Source organism: Pan paniscus, chromosome Y (genome assembly GCF_029289425.2).
Source record: "Pan paniscus chromosome Y, NHGRI_mPanPan1-v2.0_pri, whole genome shotgun sequence".
In the NCBI taxonomy this organism is placed as follows: Eukaryota; Metazoa; Chordata; class Mammalia; order Primates; family Hominidae; genus Pan; species Pan paniscus.
In genome coordinates, this window is record NC_073273.2 from 29,999,632 (window position 1) to 30,023,386 (window position 23,755).

The following is a 23,755-nucleotide window of genomic DNA, read 5'->3' on the forward strand; positions in this document are numbered from 1 at the left end:
GGATGCTCAGCCAAGAATGACAGACCTCCTTTCTGTAGAGTCTCTAGCCGGACCTGGACTCAGGGATCCAAGACACGTCAGCTGGAAGGGAAGACACAGGTCTCCATACCGAGCCAGAGGTTCACCGCGAAAGAGGAGCCACCGCCCTGCCCCCACCAGGTCCCAACCCTGCGTCCTAAAGCTCCTCCAGCTGAGCTCAGTGTTCTTCTAGGCTGAGGAGTGGTTCCAGAAAAGCGGGCTCTTCCAAGTTCTTCAACTCCCCCAGCAGCTCCTTTGCTAGGAAAGGTTGTGCCTTTTGCTGAAATTCTGGGGTCGACAGAAGCTCATATAACAGGGTGGATGCGAGTACAGATGAAGACTCCAGCTCCTGGAGCAGTTGGGAGGGTGCCTGGATGGCTTACATCTGCTCCTGACACTCAGAGGCCTCCATGGGCGCAAGCTGCGGAGGTAGATGTGCCTCGGCTTCATGTTCCCACGTGCCCTGGCGACCTGTGGACCCTGGCCGCAGACCCAGTACGGACTCATGTGGGACATGTGAGACGCAAGCACACCTTGCCCCTGTGACTCAGCCTGAGCGGCTCAAGTTGTCCCACTGAGTACGCACCCAGAAGGCCGCCATGCTGCTGGTCCTGGTTCCTCTGCCATCTGTTTGACTCAGCCTGAGAGGCCCAAGCTGTCCCATTGAGCACCCACCCAGAAAGCCACCGTACTACGGGTCCTGGTCCTCCTGCCATCTGTTCGGATGCGGAGGTCACCCAGGTGACTGAGGGTGGGACAGCGCCACTTCCGAAGGAGTCAGGGCAGCAAACCCAAAATCCCCATGTGCCGCGGCAGGTTGGGAGATTCCTTCTGCCTGCGAAGCCTGGCTGGGCTGCAGCAGAGGGGTGACCTTTGCTGTCTGGCTCACGAAAGCCCCCTGTTCCCCACTCCCTGGCGTGGGTGAAAGCGACCAAGGAGGGAGGGTGACACCCGCGGTGGGCCTCGTTGCACAGGCCGCGTGCGTGTGCAGGTTCCCTGCCACCCTGGCGTGGATACCTGGACCTTCGATTACGACAGGAAATCTGAATCCTGGACTCCAAAATGCCGGTCTCTCTCTCCAGTTCGGGTACAGGTTCTGCTCAAAGCAAGCTGGCAGGACATCTTTTTCATTCAGGTTACAAATGAGTCTCCTTCGCCGTCCTTGTCCTCGGGCTTCTGCGGGGAATGGGCTGTCAGAAGGTGTCGGGAGAGCCATCGTGAGGGCACCTGGCCAGAATTTCACCGACAGACACGGGCAGAGAGAGGCTGGCGGCTCCCGTGCGCCTCAATTGGCCTCTGTGCTTCACGCAGGTCCAGTGAGGAGTCCGACCCCGCCAGTGGCCCTTATAAAGACCCACCAGCTTCACCCCCTCGTGAATATGCATCAGCACCCAAGGGCCCTGGGTAACGCGCCCTCTGAAGGGTCCAGAAACCACAGACACAGGGCCTTGTGTGGTAGGTGAAGGTGGGGCCAGATCATCTGGGAAAGGAGGGCTTCTGGGGCTGGCTCCCTGAGTTCTCCAGAATTCTACGGATACTGGAAGTTTCTCTCTGGGCTCACACACGATTTCAGGGAGAAACCACCCTGGAAGTGTGTAGTGTGGAACTGAACCTCCATGATAGTCTTGAGTTTTCCAGGTCCTCTGCGTGAAGGCGGCAATGCCTGTGGGTGTCGCTGTTGCCGTGATAGTCTCAAACACGCAGGTGTGTGGATCTCATTCATTTTCTTTTTTTATTTTAATTTTCTATTTCTACCTCTTAACGTCAATGATAAAGTCACAGCTACTTACAGCCATCTAAGAAAGTGGCCTCACTCATGCTCATTCACTCATTCTGTGGCCTATCAAGCATCACACATAACAATGGTTTTGCTTTTTTAAAAAAACCAAATACTTTATACAGTGAACTATAGAAAAAAAAAATTCTAAATATACTTTAAAAATTCTAGAGTGTTAAGGTAACCTCATTTTTTAAAATACTGAAAATGTAAAGGGTCCATATAGAGAGTTGTATTAAGTACATACTTCCTATTTTAATAATTCACTTGCTGTGCTCTTAAAATCTCTATGAGAGAAGCAGATATTTTATTCATGTCTTTTGGCAAGAGATTCAAAAGCAAAAGTAGAAGGGCTGTTAAATTTCATAAAATTTGTGGGATTTTTAAAAGCTAAATTATTCAATATTTTGTATTGTTATCACACTCATATATCACCTGGAATATATATACAGCAACCCAACAACAGTGATTGCAACAAAAGTAAGATAAATAGGTCTACAAAGCATTTGATTTCCTTATTAGATAAATGAAGTTTTCATAGAGGAAGTGCAAATTCAGATCAGGTTACATAAGCTTAACAATTATTCAAACCTTATATAAAATTAAATCTAACCCTCACCACTACAAATCTGTAAGGAATCACTGTCAGGAATCTACAGGACATGGCTCATATTTACATTGGACACACACTTAGAAATTTCATAAATGATGAGATGCAGGCCAAGGGTATTCCTCAAAGGGCTCCACCCAAAAGGAAAAGAAAGAGAGTTAAACAGAGAATTACCACACGTATTTGTGGGTAATCAGCTTATTCCTCAGCCTCTAGACAGTGAGGAGGATGAAAAAATGGAAGAAGATAGTAAAGAAGAGGAAGAAAAAGATCACAGTGAAGCGATGAAGCCAGAGGAGCCACCTCAAAATTTACTGAGAGAAAAAATCATGAAACTGCCCCTCCCTGAATCTTTAAAAGCTTACTTGACATATTTTAGAGACAAATAACTTAGATCAAGAAGAAAGAATGACTACTGACAATTCCTTTAGTCTGAAAATGTAGCATTTGTTAGGAATTAAAAGAATTATTTATTTCATCAGAGCAAATTATAGTGGAAAAACTATCACTTGTTACTGTCAGTAACATAAATGATGTATTGAGTGAATAAAAGAATCCCTTTTATAAAATCTGTTTTTCTTTAAATCTTGGAAAATTGTTGTTTCACCTCAGAGTGATTTCAAAGTGGAATGTAACAGTAGTGAAGACTTGTGTGCTATAAATCCTTTTCTGATTCCTTATGGATCTCGTTCATTTTCATGTAGAAAACGAAAGCGAATCTACAGAGAAAAGAAACGTCTGGTGCATCACGGCCTGACGATGGATTCCTGTTTCCTGCAACATGGGGAGTCTCCACTATGGCCTGTTTCCCAACAGGAAACTGGAAAGGAGAGTGAAGACACGATGCTGCTTTTCCACACTTCTCTGGAGGTTTCTGTGTCCCCACAGAGCTCGGGAAACAAACAATCAACATGGTCACGCTTTGGGGGCCAGAGACGCATGAGCAACAGGCCCCCTTGCAGAAGGCAAAGGAATGTGGAACCCGAAACCACGCTTCAGTCGGCCAGAATGTGACTCCTGTGTGGATGGGACTATCCACCTCGCGTGGGGCTCAACGTGGGGCTCAACGTGGGGCTATCTCATCTGTGAACCATGTGGATGAAAAATGGACAATCACCCAAGTCTCGGCTCATTGCTCTCTGGGCAATTCCCTCATTCCTTGGGAAAGGAAATTCTAACCCAGGCTGGCGATCCAGAGGGCCAGTGAGAGCCCCACAGGCCGACGCAGCTGTGGGTCGAGCACTTAGCCTGCACTGGGCACCCAACATTTTCCGGAGTGCGAGATCCTGCTGGTCCTGGAGGCAGAAGACTGCTTTTCTCTCTGCCTTCCTCTCTCTGTTTCTTGCTCCCTCCCTCCCTCTTTCCCTCTGTCCCTCCCTCAGTTCCTCCCTTCCTCCTTCCCTCCCTCCTTCCCTCTCTCCTTCCTTCTATCCCTCCATCCTTTCCAAGGCCCCTCGGTCCATCCGTTCTTTCCTCCCTCCATCTCTCCCTCCCTCTCTGTCTCCGTTCACCTCTCCATCTCTGCCTGAATTCTCTCCCGCGTAGAAAGGGCAGCACCCCGGCTTGGGCGGGGTCTCTGGTCTGCATTTAGCTGTCAGGCGCTCCACGGTGATGCCGAGGAAGCTGGCGGGGCAAGGGTAGGCTATTGACGGTGGGGAGGGGAGGCAGAGGTTTCGAGACACGGAAGGAAGAGAAGGCCTGGCGTCTGCCCGTGCCAGTGTTTCCCGGGATGGAGGTCTCCGCCCGCCCCACTGAAGAACGAGGTGGGGGGCAAGAGGGAAGGGATGAGAGCTCTACCTAGGCTAGTTAGAAAACCTAGGCTGCTGCCTGCTAACCCGCGCATGAGCAGTAGACAGTCCGCCTCCCAGTACCTGGACAGGCCCTGGGATCCCCGGGATGCTCAGAAAAGAATGGCAGCCCGCCTCTGAGTGGAGTCTCTCATGGGACCTGGAACTCAGGGATCCTAGGCAGGTCAGTTGGAAGGGAAGACACGCCTCTCCATATCCAGTGAGAGGTTCACCGCAAAACAGAGGCCACCGCACTGCCCCTACCCCGCCCCAACCCCGCGTCCTAAAGCTCCTCCAGCACAGCCAAGTGTTCTTCCTGGCTGAGGAATGGTTCTAGCGGAGCGGGCTCTTCCACGTCCTTCAGCTCCCCCAGTGGCGCCGGATCTAGGAAAGGTTGTGCCACTTTGCCCCAGCCACTTTGACCCAACCTGGAGCTCACAAAAACATATGTTGTATGAAATCAAGGTTTAAGGGATCTAGGGCTGTGCAGGATGTGCCTTGTTAACAAAATGTTTACAAGCAGTACACTTGGTAAAAGTCATCGCCATTCTCTAGTCTCAACAAACGAGGGGCACAATGCACTGCAGAAAGCCGCAGAGACCTCTGCCCTTGAAAGCAGGGTATTGTCTAAGTTTTCTCCCCATGTGATAGTCTGAAATATGACCTCATGGGATGAGAAAGACCTGACTGTCCCCCAGCCTGACCCCCGTTAAGGGTCTGTGCTGAGGTGGATTAGTAAAACAGGAAAGCCTCTTGCAGTTGAGATAGAGGAAGGCCACTGTCTGCTCGCTGCCCCTGGGAATTGAATGTCTCAGTATAAAACCCAATTGTACATTTGTTCAATTCTGAGATAGGAGAAACACCGCCCTATTGTGGGAGGTGACACATGTTTGCAGTAATGCTGGTTTGTTATTCTTTACTCCACTGAGATGTTTGGGTGGAAAGAAACATAAATCTGGCTTACATGCACGTCCAGTCATAGTCCCTTCCCTTGAACTTAATTATGACATAGATTTTTTTGCTCATATGTTTTTTGCTGACCTTCTCCTTATTATCACCCTGCTCTCCTACTACATTCCTTTTTGCTGAAATAATAAAAATAATAACCAATAAAAACTCAGGGATCTCAGAGGCCGGTGCTGGTGCAGGTCCTTGGTATGCTGAGCGCCAGTCCCCTGGGCCTACTGTTGTTTCTCTATACTTTGTCTCTGTGTCTTAATTCTTTTCTCAGTCTCTCATCCCACCTGACTAGAAATACCCACAAGTCGGGAGGGGTAGGCCACCCCTTCACTCACCAGCAAAAAGATTATGACTTGGTAAAGCTCAGATATTCATTAGTATTTTTCAGCAATAAGGTATTTTAAGTTAAGGTATGTACACAGTTTTTTAGACATAATGTGATTACTAATTAATTAATTATTATTAAATACTCATTACACTACAACATAGTTTAAGCATAACTTTTATAAGCACTGGGAAACAAAATGTTTATGTGACTAACTTGATTGTAACATTTGCCTTATTGTGGTTGTCTGGAACCAAACCCACACTATCTCTGAGTATGCTTGTAGGTTTTTGGTTGTTCTTTGTTTTGAGATGGGGTTTCACTCTGTCACCCAGGCCAGAGTGCAGTGGCATGATCATAGCTCACTGCAGCCTCAAACTGCTGGGTCAAGTGACTCTTCTACCACAGCTTCCTGAGTAGCTGGGACTACAGGCATGCAGCACTATGCCTGGCTTTTTTTTTTTTTTTTTTTTTTTTTTGAGACGGAGTCTCACTCTTTCGCTCAGGCCAGAGTGCAGTGGCTATCTCGGCTCACTGCAAGCTCTGCCTCCTGGTTTCACGCCATCCTCCTGCCTCAGCCTCCTGAATAGCTGGGACTACAGGTGCCCAAACCAGGCCCGGCTAATTTTTTGTATTTTTAGTAGAGACCGGGTTTCACCATGTTAGCCAGGATGGTCTCGATCTGCTGACCTCGTGATCTGCCCGCCTCGGCCTCCTAAAGTGCTGGGATGACAGGCGTGAGCCACCGCGCCTGGCCTGCCTTTTCTTTCTAGTGGCACAAGCCCCATGGAGTGTGGTGCGTCCGATCTTCGATGCTTTTGAACAGTGTAGAAAGTATTGCTGTTTGAATTTAATTTTTTACTACATGTATGGTCTCGATAGATCACAAGAAGATCAATAAGCCCTTCTCCTTATTCTACTTCCCTTTCTAGCAATGGAGAACTTTGATTGGATGTTTCCTGCCTACAGACAGGAATGAGTCTGCTGTTTTCTTTTTTAAACCCGAGGGGACTCAGCCTGAGGGCCTTGAGCATGGCCACCCTCCCCCAACCCCCAACTGGTGATTCTGGTGGTGGTGGTGGTTTTGTGTTCCAGCTTCTGTTTTGTTGTTGTTGTTGCTGCTGCTGCTGGTGGTCCTGTCGTCATTGTTCTGGTATTTTACAGACTCAGGGGGTGTACGTGCTTGTTTGTTAGATCGGCATACTACTGCCTCCAGTTGTAGAAGTGGACCTCCAGTGTATCCAATACCCACGTGTTGAACGTTGTCTCCGACGGGTGATTTATTCATTCCTCGTCCCCTTCCTACCCTCCTCCTCCCTTTTGGAGTGTCTGTTATTTCCATCTTGATGACCATGTGCGTACCCACTGTTTACCTCCCACTTGTAAGCAGAAGGCAGTTCACTGAGTACATACTTGCTTCCAGCTCTATCCATGTTGTGGGAAAAGATGTGAAATTGCTCTTTTTTGTGCCTGTACCATTGGAGAATTTTAACTTTCTTGGTGGTTGTTTTTCTTTTTTCTTTTCTTTTCTCTTCTCTTCTTTTCTTCTCTTTTCTTTTCTTTCTTCATCCTCCTCCTCCTTCTTTTTTACATTTTTTTCAGCTGGGCTCTCCTACTTGTGTTGCTCAGTTGCTCAGGCTGTTCTCAAACTCCTGGTCTAGAAACTTCTCCCATCACATCCACCATCTAGTTGTTGAAATGAGCATCTCTTGTAAAATTAAAAAGATAAAAAAATAAAGAGAAAGACAAAAAGCAAGGGGTGAACTTTTCTCTTGCCACCTCCCAGTGTGTACCTTGGACCCGATAGGAGGGAGGGAGCTTGGCTGGGTGGGCTTTTGTTGCTAAATCCTCCCTAGGGCCTCCTTCCCTCTCCGCCTTGTCCCCACTTCTCCCCCAGCCAAGGCTCCCACCGCCGCCATGGGATTTTCCATGGGAGAGATATGCGAGAGGACAGATGCGGCTTCCAGATCTATAACCTGCCAGATGTCTCTGGCTCAGGGTCCCCCATCAGCTGCCTGCCACCTTCCAGGGAGCTCTGAGGCTGATGTCCCGCCCCCCTTCACGTCCCGCCACCCTCCTCTGGCTGGCCTTTGCCTGGCGACCCCAAGGGAACCACGTTGACACTGCTTTTGAATCCTCCAACGAAGACTTCCACCAGATGCCCCGGGTGGGCCGGATGGGATGGACTGGATCACCCCGGACTGTGCTGTTCTTGGGGGTTGGTTGACGTACATGGTGGACTGGCAGCCCCAGCATTGTAAAGGGTGCCCAGGTATGGAAATGTCACATAGGATGCCCTCCTTTCCGTCAGCCTGCCTTCAGCTTCCTCAGGCATGAAGACAACTTCCCATCAGAACCTCTTTTCTTCCCTTTCTCCACCACACAGATGAGATGCATGAGAGGGAGAAACAGCTCAATAGATACTTCTGAACTTCATTTGTGGAATCCTCAGTCATCTAGAAACAGAGAGGTGACTAGACAGGGACCCAAATCAAACACCATTTCCAGGTCCTCACGGTGGGATTGATCTCTCTCTCTCTCTCTCTCTTTCTCACACACACACACACACACACACACACACACACAGGCAATTTCCACATCTAGTTCACAAACCACACTAATTTACCCTTTTCACAGTATGCAGTCTGAGGAAAACCCACCCCAGGCTCTACCCAGCGGCTGACGAAACCTCTTCTCTACAAATTATTAAAAAGATTATCTGGGCTGGGCACAGTGTCTCCCGCCTGTCATCCCAGCACTTTGGGAGGCCAAGGCGGGTGGATCACTAGAGGCCAGGAGTTCAAGACCAGACTGGCCAACATGGCAAAACCCCATCTTGATGAAATATAGAACAATTAGCCAGGCCTGGTGGCATAAGCTTGTAATCACAACTACTCAGGAGACTGAGGCGGGCGAGTTGCTTGAACCAGGGGTGCCGAGATTGCAGTGAGCTGAGATCGTGCCATGGCAATTATTGAGACAAAGCGAGACTCTGTCTCAATAATAATCACAATATTGTTATAAGATGAGTTTTGTGTGCTGATACCCACCTGTAGTCGCAGCTACTCAGGAGGCTGAGATAAGGAGAAGATCACTTGAGGCCCCACAGGTCAAGGCTTCAGTCAGCTGTATCCTGGGTAGTTACCAGTCAAGGAGATATGCCCCTCCCCATTTTCTATTTTCTTTTCTCTCTTCTTTTTTCTTCTCTCTTCTTTCTTTCTTTCTTTCTATCTTTTTCTTTCTTTCTCTCTTTCTTTCTTTCCTTTTTCTTTCTTTCCTGCCTGACTGACTGCCTCCTGCCTTCCTTCTTTTCTCCCTTCCTCCCTTCCTCCCTTCCTTCTTTCCTCCCACCTCGGCCTCCCAAAATGCTGGGATTACTGGTGTGAGGCACCATGCCTGCTTGGCCTAAAGAGACACCCTTTGAAAGTAAGACACAGCACCTTCCAGTGATCTGATTGATTGATTGACTGATTTAGAGACAGCGTCTCGCTCTGTCGCCCTGGGAGTGGTGCCATCATAACTCACTCACTGCAGCATGGATGCTCCTGGACTCAAGTGATCCTCCCACCTCAGCCTCCAGAGTAGAGTACCTGGGACCACAGGCAGGTGCCACTGTGCCCAGATCATTTTTATTTATTTATTTATTTATTTTCCTGAGACAGAGTTTCACTTTTGTTGCCCAGACTGGAGTGCAATGGCACGATCTTGGCCCACAGCAACCTCTGCCTCCCAAGTTCAAGCGATTCTCCTGCGTCAGCCTCCTGAGTAGCTGGGATTGCAGGCATATGCCACCACGTCTGCCTGATTATGTATTGTTAGTAGAGGCGGGGCTTCTCCATGTTGGTCAGGCTGGTCTCGAACTCCCAACCTGAGGTGATCCGCCCTCCTCGGCCTCCCAAAGTGCTGGAATGGCAGGCGTGAGCCACTGCACCTGGCCTTCATTTTTATGTTTTTCCACAGACAGGGTCTCATCATTTTGTTGCAACCCTCCTGAACCAGTGTCTCAAAGTGCTGGCGTGGTAGGCATGAGCCACTGCACCTGGACTCTGGGGAATGATTCAAGACCATGACCGCTGTACTAATTCATTCTTTCTTTCTTTCTTTCTTTCTTTCTTTCTTTCTTTCTTTCTTTCTTTCTTTCTTTTCTTTCTTTCTTTCTTCCATTGATGAATTTTTTTATTATTGATTGATTGGTTGATTGATTGATTTTGAGACGGAGTCTCTCTCTGGTCCAGGTGAGGCGAGGCAAGGGGCATCACTTTGGAAGCCGCAGCACCGCCTTCTAAAGCCCCATTCAAATGCCCAAAGCCTTATTTCCTTCCTGGAGTTGGAGCTGATGCCTTCCATCGCCTTGGGCTTCTCTCCATTCAGAAGCTGTTACAGGCACAACCCCACCCAGTGGCTGGCTGCCGCTGAGGATTAGCGGGTGTGGTGGGGCTGGAAACTCGGTCCCCTATTGTTGCAAGCTCAGCCAAGACATCCCCCGACCCCCATCCCTTGCTCACCCTTTGAGATCCCCTGACTCCACCGCCTTGGAGGCTTACCTCTTACTTTAATTTGTCTTTCTTCCTTTCCTGCATTTGAGGAGGGGGTGCAGGAATGAGGGTGTGTGTGGGAAGGGGGTATGGGGTGGGAATGGAGGGGAGAGTCCTAAGGGTCTATTTAGTGTCATTCCTCTTTCACCGCCACCACCGAAGATGAAAGCAACGATTAGCTAAATACCACATGTTCTCATCCATAAGTGGGAACTTATAGATGAGAGTTCTGCGTGGGCAGAACCAGGGGACCAGAGACGCGGGAGCCTACTTGAGGGAGGAAGGGTGGAAGGAGAGACAGCTTCAGGAAAAAACAAACAAACAAAAAAAACCATGAAAACTGTTGAGCCCTGTGCTGAGTGTCCGGCTGATGAATTCATCTGCACACTGAACACCCCCGTCAGAAGTTTACCTATGTAACAATCTTGCACATGTATGTTTGAATAAGAAATGAAAGTTAGGGGAGAAAGAGAGAGAAGGGAGAGACAGAGAGAGGGAGAGAGGGAAAGAGAGAGAGAAGTGAAACGAAACACCACCTCCTGGACCTGAGTCAGGGGGTTTCCGGCCTTTTGGGGGAACATTCAGCGACAATGCAGTATTTGGGCCTCTTCTTTTTTTTTTTTTTTTCCTTCTTTTCTTTTTTTTTTGACTGAGTTTCTCTTGCTCTGTTACCCAGGCTGTGGTGCAGTGGCACTCTCTCGGCTCACTGAAACCTCTGCTTCCCAGGTTCCAATGATTCTTCTTCTGTAGCTGGGATTACAGGTGTGCACCACGACAGCCGGCTAATTTTTCTGTTTTTAGTAGAGACGGGGTTTCTTCATGTTGGCCACGTTGGTATTGAACTCCTGACCTCAAGCGATCCACCCTCCTGGGCCTCCCAAAGTGCTGGGACGGCAGGCCTGAGCTGCCGGGATTTCAGCCTTTAAAAGCACGGGCCCTTACACTTTTCGCTGTGGCCCTTACACTCAGAATGACGTGTCTTCTCTGCCTTAGGTTGACTCCTTGAGTCCCCTATGCCATTGCACTCTAGCCTGGGCAGCAAGACCGAAACTCTGTCCCCCCACCTTCTGGTGCAAAATAAAATAAAATAAAATAAATAAATAAATAAATAAATAAATAAATAAATAAATAAATAAAATCTCTACACATGACATATAAGTGTGTGTTCCCATGAGTGATTTCTAAGAAATGGCGCTGTACACTGAACACAGTGGCACACGTCTGTCATCCCAGCACTTTGGGAGGCCGAGGTGGGTGTTTCACGAGGTCAGGAGTTCAAGACCAACCTAGACAACATGGGGAAATCCTGTCTCTACTGAAAATAAGAAACTGAGCTGGGCGCAGTGGGGCAGACAGCTGTAATCCCAGCTACTCAGGAGGTTGAAGTGGGAGAATAGCTTGAATCTGGAAGGCAGATGTTGCAGTAACCCGGGATGGCGCCACTGCACTACAGCCTGGGTGACAGAGTGAGACTTGGTCTCCAAACACATAAATAAATAAATGTAAAAAAGAAAGAAAGAAAGAAAAGGAAAGGAAAGGAAAGGAAAGGAAAGAAAAGAAAAGAAAAGAAAAGAAAAGAAAAGAAAACCAGAAAAGAAAGAGAAAATGAAAGAAAAGACACTGTATTGCTACTGGGCCAGGACCTCTCTTTCTGTGTATTTCTCTCTGTCTCTCTGTCCATCTCTGTCTTTCTCTATCTGTCTCTTTCTCTGTCTATCTGTCTGTCTCTTTCTTTCTCTCTATCTCTGTCTCTCTCTGCCTGTCTCACGGTGTCTGTCTTCTAACTCTCTTTCTCTGCCTGTCTGTCTCTCTCTCTCTCCCTCCCTGTCTGTTTCTCTCTCTCTCTGTCTCTCTCTTTCTGTCTGTTTCTCTCTGTCTCTCTCTGTCTTTCTCTGTTTCTCTCTGTCTCTGTCTCTCTGTGCCTATCTTCTGTCTTACTCTCTTTCTCTACCCTTCTGTCTCTCTCTTTGTCTGTCCCTCTGCCTCCCTTTCTGTCTCTCTCTCTCACTCTCTCTCTGTCTCTCACTCTTTCTGTTTCTCTCTGTCTCTCTCTCCATCTCTCTCTGTCTCCCTCTTTCTCTCTGTCTCTGTCTGTCTCTCTCTGCCTGTCTCTCTCACTGTCTGTCTTCTGCCTTACTCTCTTCCTCTGCCTGTCTCTCTCTTTCTCTCTTTCTCCCTCCCTGCCTTTCCGTTTCCCTCTCTCTCTCTCTCTGTCTCTCTCTCTGTCTGTTTCTCTCTATCTCTTCCTCTCTTCCTCTGTCTGTCTGTCTCTCTCTTTCTTTTTCTTTTTTTTTTTTTTCAGAGGGAGTCTCACTGTGTCACCCAGGCAGGAGTACAGTGGCGCCATCTTGGCTCACTGCAAGCTCCACCTCCCAGGTTCACGCTATTCTCCTGCCTCAGCCTCCGGAGTAGCTGGGACTATAGGCTCCCGCCACCAAGCCCGGCTAATTTTTTGTATTTTTAGTAGAGACGGGATTTCACCGTGTTAGCCAGGATAGTCTCGATCTCCAATCTTCTGAGCTCGTGATCCGTCCGCCTTGGCCTCCCAAAGTGCTGGGATGACAGGAGTGAGCCACCACACCCAGACTGTCTCTCTCTTTCTTTCTCTCTCTCTTTCTCTCTCTCTCTGTGCCTATCTTCTGTCTTACTCTCTTTCTCTCCCTGTCTGTCTGTCTCTCTCTCTCTCTCTCTCCCTGTCTCTCTCTCTCTTGCTGTTTCTCTCTGTCCATCTTTGTCTGTCTCTTTCTCTGTTTGTCTCTCTCTTTCTTTCTCTCTGTCTCTCTCTCCCTCTGCCTGTCTCTCTCACTGTGTCTGTCTTCTGTCTTACTCTCCTTCTCTGTCTGTCTGTCTGTCTCTCTCTCCCCCTCTCTTTCTGTTTCTCTCTCTATCTCTCACTCGCTCCGTCTCTCTCTTTCTGTCTGTTTCTCTCTGTCTCTGTCTCTCTGCCTGCCTGTCTCTCTCTCTCTGTCTCTCTCCCTCCCTGTCTGTTTCTCTCTCTTTCTCTATCTCTCTCTCTTTCTGTTTTTCTCTGTCCATCTCTGTCTTTCTCTGTCTCTCTTTCTCTCTGTCTCTGTCTCTCTCTTTCTCTGCCTGTCTCTCTCACTGTGTCTGTCTTCTGTCTTAATCTTTCTCTGCCTTTCTGTTTGTCTCTCTCTCTCCCTCCCTTTTTCTCTCTCTCTCTCCATCTCTCTCTCTTTCTGTTTCTCTCTGTCTGTCTCTGTCTGTCTCTGTGTGTCTGTTTCTCTCTCTTTCTCTGTCTCTCTCTCTGTTTCTGTTTATTTCTCTCTGTTTGTCTCTCTCTCTCTCTGTCTCTCTCCCTCCCTGACTGTCTGTTTCTCTCTCTGTCTCTGTCTCTCTCTCTTTCTTTCTGTTTCTCTCTGTGTCTCTCTGTCCATCTCTGTCTTTCTATGTCTGTCTCTTTCTCTGTCAGTCTGTCAGAGCCCCCGTGCTGGAGAGGGCCCTGCCCCTTCCAAGAAAGTGAGAAGCACCTGCTTAGAGAGGCCGAGAGGAATCTAGACAGACAGGCCTTGCTAGGCTTCGCCACTCGGTGCATGATTTTGGGAGGTCGAGGCCGGATCCTCACTTGGATGGAAGGGGCATTTTCCAACTTTTCTCTCTGTCATGTGTGGCGTCCCTACTTCTTGTATTTCCCTGATAAGCTCCTCGACTGAGAAATACACGTTTAAGGCCAGGCGCGGTGGCTCACGTCTGTCATCCCAGCAGTTTGGGAGGCCGAGGCGGGTGGATCACCTGAGGTTGGGAGTTCGAGACCAGCCTTGCCAACACAGCAAAACCCCGTCTCTACTAAAAATATTAAATTGAGTCGGGCGCGGTGGGGCAGGTGCCTGTAATGCCAGCTACTCGGGAGGCTGAGGCAGGAGAATCGCTTGAACCTGGGAGGCAGAGGCTGCAGTGAGCCGAGATCGCGCCACTGCACTACAGCCCGGGCTGTAGAGTGAGTGAGACTCTATCTCTAAATAAATAAATAAATAAATAAATAAATAAATAAATAAATAAATAAATGCATTCTTTTCCGTGCTGACTGACACTTGCAGGCATCGGTTGTCTTCGGGCATCACTTAGTGGCCACTGTTATTGAAAGTCGAGGTGACACAGAGGGAGGTCTCCCGGACTTCACCGAGCCTGGGGCAACGGGTTTCTCTCTCTCCCTTCTGGAGGCCCCTCCCTCTCTACCTGGTTGCCTAGGGAACCTCCGCCCTGGCGGGGGCCCTATTTTTCTTTGATTAGCGCTTTAGTTTTCTATGTGTGTTGGTTTCTTTCATGCGCATTGACTCTTCTACTTGGGTTTTAGGAGGGGTCAGTTTAATTTTCAAGTCGCCGCCTGGCTCCCCCCACTACCTATGTCCCTTTACCTTCATTTAGTGAATCAGTTAGGTGGGTTCCCCCCAAAACCCCTACCCCCCGCCTCCCAACACCCTGCTTGGAAACCTTCCAGAGCCACCCAGGTGCGCCTCCCTCTTCTCTCCCCTTCTCCCACCCCTTGCCAGAGATCTCATTCTTGCTAGGCTGACATTTGCAACGGTGGGCGTCAGGCCTCACTCAGTGGCCATGGTTTTTGAAGATGGGGGTGGCACGGTCCCACTTCCCCAGAGACAGCTTGGGCCGATGGCATAGCCCTTGACCCGCGTGGGCAAGCGGGCAGGTCTGCAGTTTTGGGGTTTTCCCCAGCTTCCTTCTTCAGGCCTCCCTCCCTAGGAAAGCTTCACCCTGGCTGGGTCTCAATCACTTTTTATCATGATGTTTTAGTTTCTCGCCCTCCCGCCGGCATAGTTTCACAATGGGAATGGTGTCACAGCTCTAGTCTGGACCTTCTTAGTATTTGCCCAGAATTGAAACGCTTTCTGAAAACTAATACTTTGCTCACTTAAGATTTCCAGGGACGGTGCCTTGGTCCGTGTTTGTTGTTTTGTTTTGTTTGTGTTTTTCCTTTTTCGTATGTATTTCTTTTCAGATGAAGTAGAAATCCCCAATTTTCAGGAGGACATATATTTTCCCCAAGACATGTTAGCTGCTGTTTTCTCCTGTTGTTAACTAGCGCTTTTGTGAATCTCTCAACGTGTAGTGAAAGCCGGTTGATATTTACTATACTTCAGAGCATCTTATTTTCTGGAAATCCGTAAGTGAATGCTGCGGCTGCTCTTGCTGCTGCTGCTGCTCTTGTTGCTGTTGTTGCTGTTGTTTTCAAAGACCACCCCAGCCACTGTTTATGGGATCAAAAGCATTATAAAATATGTGTAATTATTTCCTGAGCACGCCCTTCCTCCTCCTCTCTCTGTCTCTCTGTCTCTCTCTTTCTCTGTCTTCTCTCTCTCTCTGTCTCTCTCTCTCTGCCTATTTCTCTCTCTCTCTCTCTCTCTCTGCCTGTCTCTCTCACTGTGTCTGTCTTCTGTCTTACTCCCTTTCTCTGCCTGCCTGTCTGTCTCTCTCTCTCTGTTTGTCTGTCTTTCACTGTCTCTCTCTCTCCGTGTCTGTTTCTCTCCATCTCTGTCTCTGTCTCTCTTTCTGTCTGTTTCTCTCGGTCTCTCTCCCTCCATCTCTGTCTGTCTCTCTCTTTCTTTCTCTCTGTCTTTATCTGTCTCTCTCTGCCTGTCTCTCTCACTGTGTCTGTCTTCTATCTTACTCTCTTTCTCTGCCTGCCTGTCTCTCTCTCTCTCTTTGTTTCTCTCTGTCTCTCTCTGTCCATCTCTGTCTTTGTCTGTCTGTCTCTTTGTCTGTCTGTATCTCTCTTTCCTATCTCGCTGTCTCTCTCTCTCTCTCTCTGTCTCTCTCACTGTGTCTGTCTTCTGTCTTATTCTCTTTCTTTGTCTGTCTGTCTGTCTGTTGGTCTCTCTCTCTTGCTCTCTCTCCCTGTCTCTCTGTCTGTCTCTCTCTCTCCCTGTTTTTTTCTCTCTTGTTTTTTTCTCTCTCTCTCTTTGCCTGTCTGTTTCTCTGTCTCTGTCTCTCTGTCTCTCTCTCTCTCCCTGTCTCTCTCTCTGTGTCTGTCTTCTGTCTTACTTTCTCTGCCTGTCTGTCTGTCTCTCTCTCTCCTTGTCTGTTTCTCTCTCTGTCTCTGTCTCTCTCTTTCTGTCTCTCTCTCTCCCTCTGTCTCTGTCTTTCTCTGTCTCTTTCTCTCTCTCTGTCTGTCTCTTTCTTTCTCTCTGTTTCTCCATCTGTCTCTGTCTCTCTCTCTTTGTGTGTGTGTCTGCCTTCTGTCTTACTCTCTTTCTCTGCCTGTCAGTCTTCCTGTCTGTCTGTCTGTCTCTGTCTCTGTCTGTCTCTCTCTCTTTCTGTCTCTATCTCTCTTTCTGTTTCTCTCTCTGTCCATCTCTGTCTTTCTCTGTGTCTTTATCTGTCTGTCTCTCTCTCTTTTTCTCTTTGTGTATCTTTGTATCTCTCTGTCTGTCTCTCTCAGTCTCTGTCTCTCTCTTTCTTGCTCACTCTCTGGCTCTTGCTATCTCCCACCCTCTCTTTCTTTGCAAAATAAGTTCAAGTACATCTAATCTAATCCATTACCATGGCCTGAATTCTTAACTTTAGGCATCCCAGATATGATCTCCCTACAGAATGCTGTACAGAACTGGCAAGTTGATTTCTTGACTTGGAAAACTCATAGATACTACATATTAATAAAGATCCAACCTTAAAATCTGGGGTTGCCTCTCCCTCGACTGTCTCAAAAAGGCATACCTCTGTTCACCTAGGATGCTGGGAGGGTTTTCTCAATGTGCATCTGCTCGTGTCCTACATGACCTGTGACCAAGCCCTGTCCGTTCTGTCTCAAATGTGTATCTGCAAACACTTCTCTCCATTTCCACAACTACCCACAGCCCATTGTGGAACCACTGGCCCTTTGAAAAAAATCCCAGAGGTAGCTTTGGCTTTTTGGCTAGGAGGCCTAAACGTGCTGAGAACTTTCTTGCCCAGGATCCTGTGTGAACAAAAGTGGCTCTGCTGGGAGCTGGGATCCTTGGGACCATGCTTGCTAGTGCTGGATGAGTCTCTGGAAGGAAGCACGGGACTCCGCAAAGCTGACTTCTCCCACTGAGGTCAAACGGATACCTCTGCATTGGCCCAAGGCCTCCAACTTACATCACCATCATCATCACTGTCAGCATCCTTGTGAGCCTGCCCAAGGACCCGACTCCGGGGAGACTCTTGGGAGCCTGGCCATCCTCGGCTAAAGTCCAAAGGGATGGCGACTTCCACCCACAAGGTCCCCACTGAACTGCAAAGATGTGGAGCATAGGTCAGAGAGGGGACCAGGAGGGGAGGCGTCCTGACAGGCGATGAGTTCCCTAGGCTCTGGCCACCCCACTCACGTCCCACGTCCCGGGCACCCGTGGGACACCGCCGCTTTATCGCCTCCTTTGTCCACAGCCGGCCTCACCCCATCCTGCAACCCAGGCACACACGCTGGAGGTTACAAAACCACTTGGCACGAATAGAGCCTGACGGAGGGAGAGCTCATTTCACTAGGCAGAGGGGTGCGGTGGGGTGGGGTGGGGGGTGGGGGGTCTGTAGAAAGCCTGATTCTCCCTCGTGGGTGGCTACAGGATGCAAATGAATATCGCTTCTTGGACGGAGGGGCTTCCTTAGGCCATCACGTTTGCGGGGCTATCTCTCAAACCCTTCCTTGAGGCCACAGAATAGATTCCACCACACCCCTCGACGTTTCCCCAGGTGCTGGATGTATCCTGTCAAGAGACCTGAGCCTGACACATTGAGTTAAACACCTTTATTGTCTTTGTGTGTTTGTTTGTTTCTGAGATGGAGTCTTGTTCTGTCCCCCCCCGGCTGGAGTGCAGTGGCGTGATCTCAGCTCACTGCAACCTCTGCCTCCTGGGTTCCAGCGATTCTTCTGCCTCAGCGCCACCATGCCCGACTCATTTTTTTATTTTTAGTAGACATGGGGTTTGACCCTGTTTCATCGGTTTTCACTGGAGATTATAGATTCGAGTCACACCTCATTGTGTGTCACATCATGACTTCTTTTTTTTTTTTTTAAGCAAAATATATCTGCTTTATTTGAGTGGCTTTGTGTATCGTTATAATTGTGTTATAGATGGAGAAAAGGTATTAAACACGGTGATAATGATAGTGAAAGTGAAAACAAAAGAAAGTCTATCTATTTTGTAGTTAGAATAAAGTTGCTCAGTATTTAGAGTTACCTAAATAAGTCAGCATTTAAACTTCTCCTAGTAAAAGCTTGCCGATCTGAATAATCCTCCTTTAAACACAATTTTTGATATGGTTAAGTTTTTTAAGAATGTGGCTCTTGCAAAATAGCTGAACAGACAATACACATTTAAAAAAGAACAAGACAAGGATCAACCAGACTTGAGAAAAAATAAAAAACAACACAAGTCTTATGAAGAACTGAGTTCTTAAAATATTATGGAGAACATAGCTATTGGAAGAGAAGGCAGTATTGGCAAGTTGATTGTTACATTGGTCAGCAAAAGCTAGCACTTTTTTTTTGGCAACCTTTCAGGCACTGCAACTACTACTGTAAAATGAGATAGAATCCATTAAACAACATATTCACAAATCAAAAAATGTTTTAGTAATATAATGCTTCAGATTTAGAAGGAAATCAAGTGATAAACCACTGCTATAATAATTAACTCCAAAGATAACCCTATCTGACAAAAACTACCACAGAGTTATGACTTCAGAATTATACTTTCTCTTGATATTTATTTATTTATTTATTTTATTGTATTTTATTGTATTTTTTTTTTTCTTGAGACAGCGTCTCACTCTGTGGCACAAGCTGGAGTGCAATGGCGTAATCTTGGCTCACTGCAACATCCACTTCCTGGGTTCAAGCGATTCTCCTGCCTCAGCCTCCTGAGTAGCTGAGACTACAGGCATCTGCCACCATGCCCAGCTAATTTTTATACTTTTAATAGAGACGGGGTTTCACCATGTTGGCCAGGATGGTCTCAATCTCTTGACCTTGTGAGCCACCTGCCTCGGCCTCCCAAAGTGCTGGGATGACAGGCATGAGCCACCGTGCCTGACATTCTCTTGATATTTAAACTTTTAAGTCAGTCCAGAAAAATACAATAAATGTCAACAGTAAGTATGGTGTTGAGGCAGAAGTAGGACCAAAATTTTTCATGTTATTCAGTTGATAACAATATGACCTGGTAGTAATTTCCGATGTGTCTACTTATACCCAAGTACAAAAAAGTAAAACAGAGATACTGCTAAATAAAAGGGTACACTAAGTTCTTAATAGTAACTCAATAAACTGGAACACTGTCAAAAAGCAGCAACTAGTGATTTTTTTCAGGGTTTTTTTCTATTACCCAGTAAGTGAATTATGCTATTCCTTTCCAATTTCCCAAGCACTTTTTGTCCCAATCACCATTTATGTGTTCGAAGAGAAAGTAGCAAATCAATTAACGAAACTAAACAAGCAAACAAACAAAACCCAACTATGGTATCTGCAAAAGTTTGGTAGAAGACTGAAACTGTTGAGTGTAAGGATCTGGTATTCTATTATCATTAGTTAAATTAAGAGTTTGTTAAAGACATTCATTTCATAAGAAAACATGTTAGTTTGAAGTTATTGAACAGTATGTATCACCCCTAAGTATTATTAACCAAATTCAGGAAAATAAAGAGCTATCTAACAAGAAAAATTATTGACTACCAGCACCATCAACAAGACTTTGTCTTTACACTTCATTACCACTTACCATACATTATAATGTCTAGGATTGACTCTGATAGTATTTCAAAAACAAGCTAATGCTTTGTCCATTCTTCAGTTAAGACAAACTCATGCCCTAATAGAGTATAGGCATAAGCATAATTTGGATCCACTTGGATAGCTCTCTGGAGGAATGTAATTGCAATATCGTGTTCCTGTTGCAGACTAAAACAGTTCCCTGCAGCACACCAGGCCTCTGGTGAATTTTTATCCATGTCTGTTAAGTCTTTTGACAGAACTGAAAGAGCAACATGTTTTTGAAGATGCCAAAGTGTTGTAGAGTAGATTTCCATGGCTTTGACTCTATAATCCTCAATCCTTCTAACCTCTGAGAATATTCTTTCAGCTTGCATGTACTCTGAAAGTTCAAAATAGACCCTTCCAATTTGGCACAGTACCCAACCAGAATTGTAGTGGTGAGAAGGTAGATGGCTCAAAATATTTATAGCTTCTTTGCAGTGGTATGAACACAAAGCTAAATAACCTTTCCCCTTTTCAGGAAGAAGCCTCATCAAGCCTTCTGCTGCTGCTTTTTGTAGATTAATACCTGAATCTCAGGTGTGATTGTGGATATTTTCCCTTCTGAATTGATGGAAGAGTCCAATTTTGTAATTTCCAGGCTGTCATTTATATGAGGCTGAGTTATTCCTCCTTTATTTGTTTTACTTTTTGTTTTTCTGTTTGGGATTTTAGGTGGAAACTTCATTTTTAATTTCTTCCTATTCTTCTTGGTTGTGGAACTGTCACTAGTAAAGACTTGTGAACTTTTTTGATGCAGTGCATTTGGGGGAGATGTCATAGTGGGGCTCAATACCTGAGGTGTTGTACTTGTTTATGGACCAGGACTTCCCGTTTGTGAAAGAATTGGAGTTACCTCTCGGCTATTTCCACTCTGTGAGAAGACAGATTTTGCTCCAGTTTGGCCAATTCTGGCAACAGACTTTTTTGAAGGGGCTCCGGTGGATGGCACATCAATTACAGAAGGTGTATCAGTGTAGTTTTGGAAATAGGATCCATCTCAAGGACTTGGGGTTTCTAATGGCAAAATCCCAAAACTTGGGGTTAATGGACTAAGAGCTGCTGGTCCTCTTAATAAACTTCGACCAGTTTTTGGTTTATTTTGAACCTGTTTGATAATATGGAAGTTCCTGTTCCCAGTTGGACAGTATCACGTGAAATTACAGCTGAATTAATGGAAGACACTGGGGAATCTGTATTCAAGGAATACTTTGAATTGGGAGATTCTAAATTCAATCTGTTTAATTCAGTTGTGTCCTGGGGTGTTTCCGTAAGAAAGGTCTCAGACTGTTTGTGACATAAACTATGATTAGGTACTTGTGTTGTGCAAGAGTTGGGCAGACAGTTGCTAAAGTTCTGTAAAGATGTGAATTTAAATGTTTGGTCAGGATCTGGCTTTTCATCTATTTCACATAATGATTCAAGGGATACCAGAGGAAAGGATTTAAACTAAGACACTTTTGGTAGTATTCTGATCCTTTGACAAGCTGATCTGTCTTGCAATATACATGTCCCAACAATGGAAGGGGAAAGCAAGCTGAATCACCAAACTTGGTAACAATATCATCATGGCTTTTCTGCTTATGGAACACTCCACCAGATAAGATTTGTTCCCCTTCTGCAAGCTTGCTGAGATCAACACAACATTTTGCAAGCAGGTATTTGCATTGCAGTGTAGGAAAACTGTGTACTTTGAAGAGACTATATGTGTTATAGGCCTTTCCTGGGTAGTAAGAACAGGTAGCCAGTAAAAACAAGGCTTCTTCTGAGTGTACTTCTGCATAAAGGCATTCTGCGGGGAAAACCCCATCTCGGTAAGCATAGTGGTTTAGTGCTTGCCATGTAGCAGGCTGGAGGGGTTCCCGCAGCACCGTCATCCTCGAGGCTCAGACCCAATTTCTGCAGTGCCTCAGGTACCCCTTCCACCCCTCCCACCACCCTCCCCCCAATAGCGGCTCCGGCCCGGCCAGCCTGGGCTCATTTAAACTCACCAGTTTTGTGGGTTGCCTGTTCACTCTGATGGTAGTTTCTTTTGCTGTACAGAAGCTCTTTAGTTTAATTAGATCACATTTGTCAATTTTGGCTTTTGTTGCCATTGCTTTTGGTGTTTTAGACATGAAGTCCTTGCCCAGGCCTATGTCCTGAATGGTAATACCTAGGTTTTCTTCTAGGGTTTTTATGGTTTCAGGTCTAACATTTAAGTCTTTAATCCATCTTGCATTGATTTTTGTATAAGGTGTAAGGAAGGGATCCAGTTTCAGCTTTCTACATATGGCTAGCCAGTTTTCTCAGCACCATTTATTAAATAGGGAATCCTTTCCCCATTGCTTGTTTTTCTCAGGTTTGTCAAAGATCAGATAGTTGTAGATTTGTGGCATTATTTCTGGGGGCTCTGTTCTGTTCCATTGATCCATATCTCTGTTTTGGTACCAGTACCATGCTGTTTTGGTTACTGTAGCCTTGTAGTATAGTCTGAAGTCAGGTAGTGTGATGCCTCCAGCTTTGTTCTTTTGGCTTAGGATTGACTTGGAGATTCAGGCTCTTTTTTGGTCCCATATGAACTTTAAAGTAGCTTTTTCCAATTCTGTGAAGAAAGTCATTGGTAGCTTGATGGGGATGGAAAAGGGATCTAGAACTAGAAATACCATTTGACCCAGCGATCGTATTACTGGGTATATACCCAAAGGACTATAAATCATGCTGCTATAAAGACACATGCACATGTATATTTATTGTGGCACTATTCACAATAGCAAAGACTTGGAACCAATTCAAATGTCCAACAATGATAGACTGGATTAAGAAAATGTGACACGTATACACCATGGAATACTATGCAGCCATAAAAAATGATGAGTTCATGTCCTTTGTAGGGACATGGATGAAATTGGAAATCATCATTCTCAGTAAACTATCACAAGGACAAAAAAACAAACACCACATGTTCTCACTCATAGGTGGGTATTGAACAATGAGAACACATGGACACAGGAAGGGGAACATCACACTCTGGGAACTGTTGTGGGGTGGGGAAGGGGGCAGGGATAGCATTAGGAGATAATATGTAGTGCTAGATGACAAGTTAATGGGTGTAGCACACCAGCATGGCACATGCATACATATGTAACTAACCTGCACATTGTGCGCATGTCCCCTAAAATTTAAAGTATAATAATAATAATAATAATAATAATAATAATAAATAAACTCACCAGTTACCAGGGGATGGGGGAGGCCAAGCCAGAATGACTTCTTTACCCTGCCGACTCTGGGAAGCCCGGCCCCTTGTGATCCATTGCAAAGCGAGAGTCACCTCATATTTGGAAAATGGATGCACTCCCAAGTTCAGTGGAGGGATGTGGCATGTAGGATGAAGGACTCTCTTCCTTCTGATTCGGTCTGCATAGTGGGGCCTAGGGTTGGAGCTCTCTCTGTGCGGACTGCCGACTCCCTCTACCTTGGGTTCCATCGACCCCAGCCTGGGACATGGGCCTTGGCAGATTCTGGCCCTTCCTGGCCCTTACATCGCTGTCAGAAACCCCATCTCGTGCTTGGATGCCCCAGTGACTGTGGCTCGTGCCTTTCTGGAAACACTGGAAATCTCTCCTCTATGCATGGTCACCTAAAACCCCAGGAGCTCAGGACAAGGGCCGCCATCCACCTCACTGCTTTCAGAAGAGAATGCTGAGAGTCTCTTACAGACTGTCTCTTGACTTGAGTTCTTCATGAGTGTGTGGTTAAGATGTAATGAGACCAGATGTATTAACTCAGGCAGGGTGCTGGTGGCTCACGTCTGTACTCCCAACATTTTGGGAGGCTGAGGCTGTAGGATCCCTTGAGGAATTGCCTAACCCTGAGGACCTTGAGGCTGCAGTGAGTGAGCCATAATGGTGTCACTGCACTCCAGTCTCGGCAAAAGACAGAGTGAGGCCCTGTCACAGGCCGGCCGGCAGGCAGGCGGAAAGACAACAGCTGTATTATGTTCTTCTCAGGGTAGGAAGTAA

The 23,755-nt window shown here is 46.7% G+C and overlaps 2 pseudogenes; both read right to left on the reverse strand.

Annotated features, from left to right (window-relative positions):
* Positions 1 to 3,832: 3,832 nt before the first annotated feature.
* Positions 3,833 to 20,532, reverse strand: LOC130541186 (cell division cycle protein 27 homolog; annotated as a pseudogene).
* Positions 20,533 to 20,565: 33 nt separating this feature from the next.
* Positions 20,566 to 21,628, reverse strand: LOC129395640 (cell division cycle protein 27 homolog; annotated as a pseudogene).
* Positions 21,629 to 23,755: the final 2,127 nt, after the last annotated feature.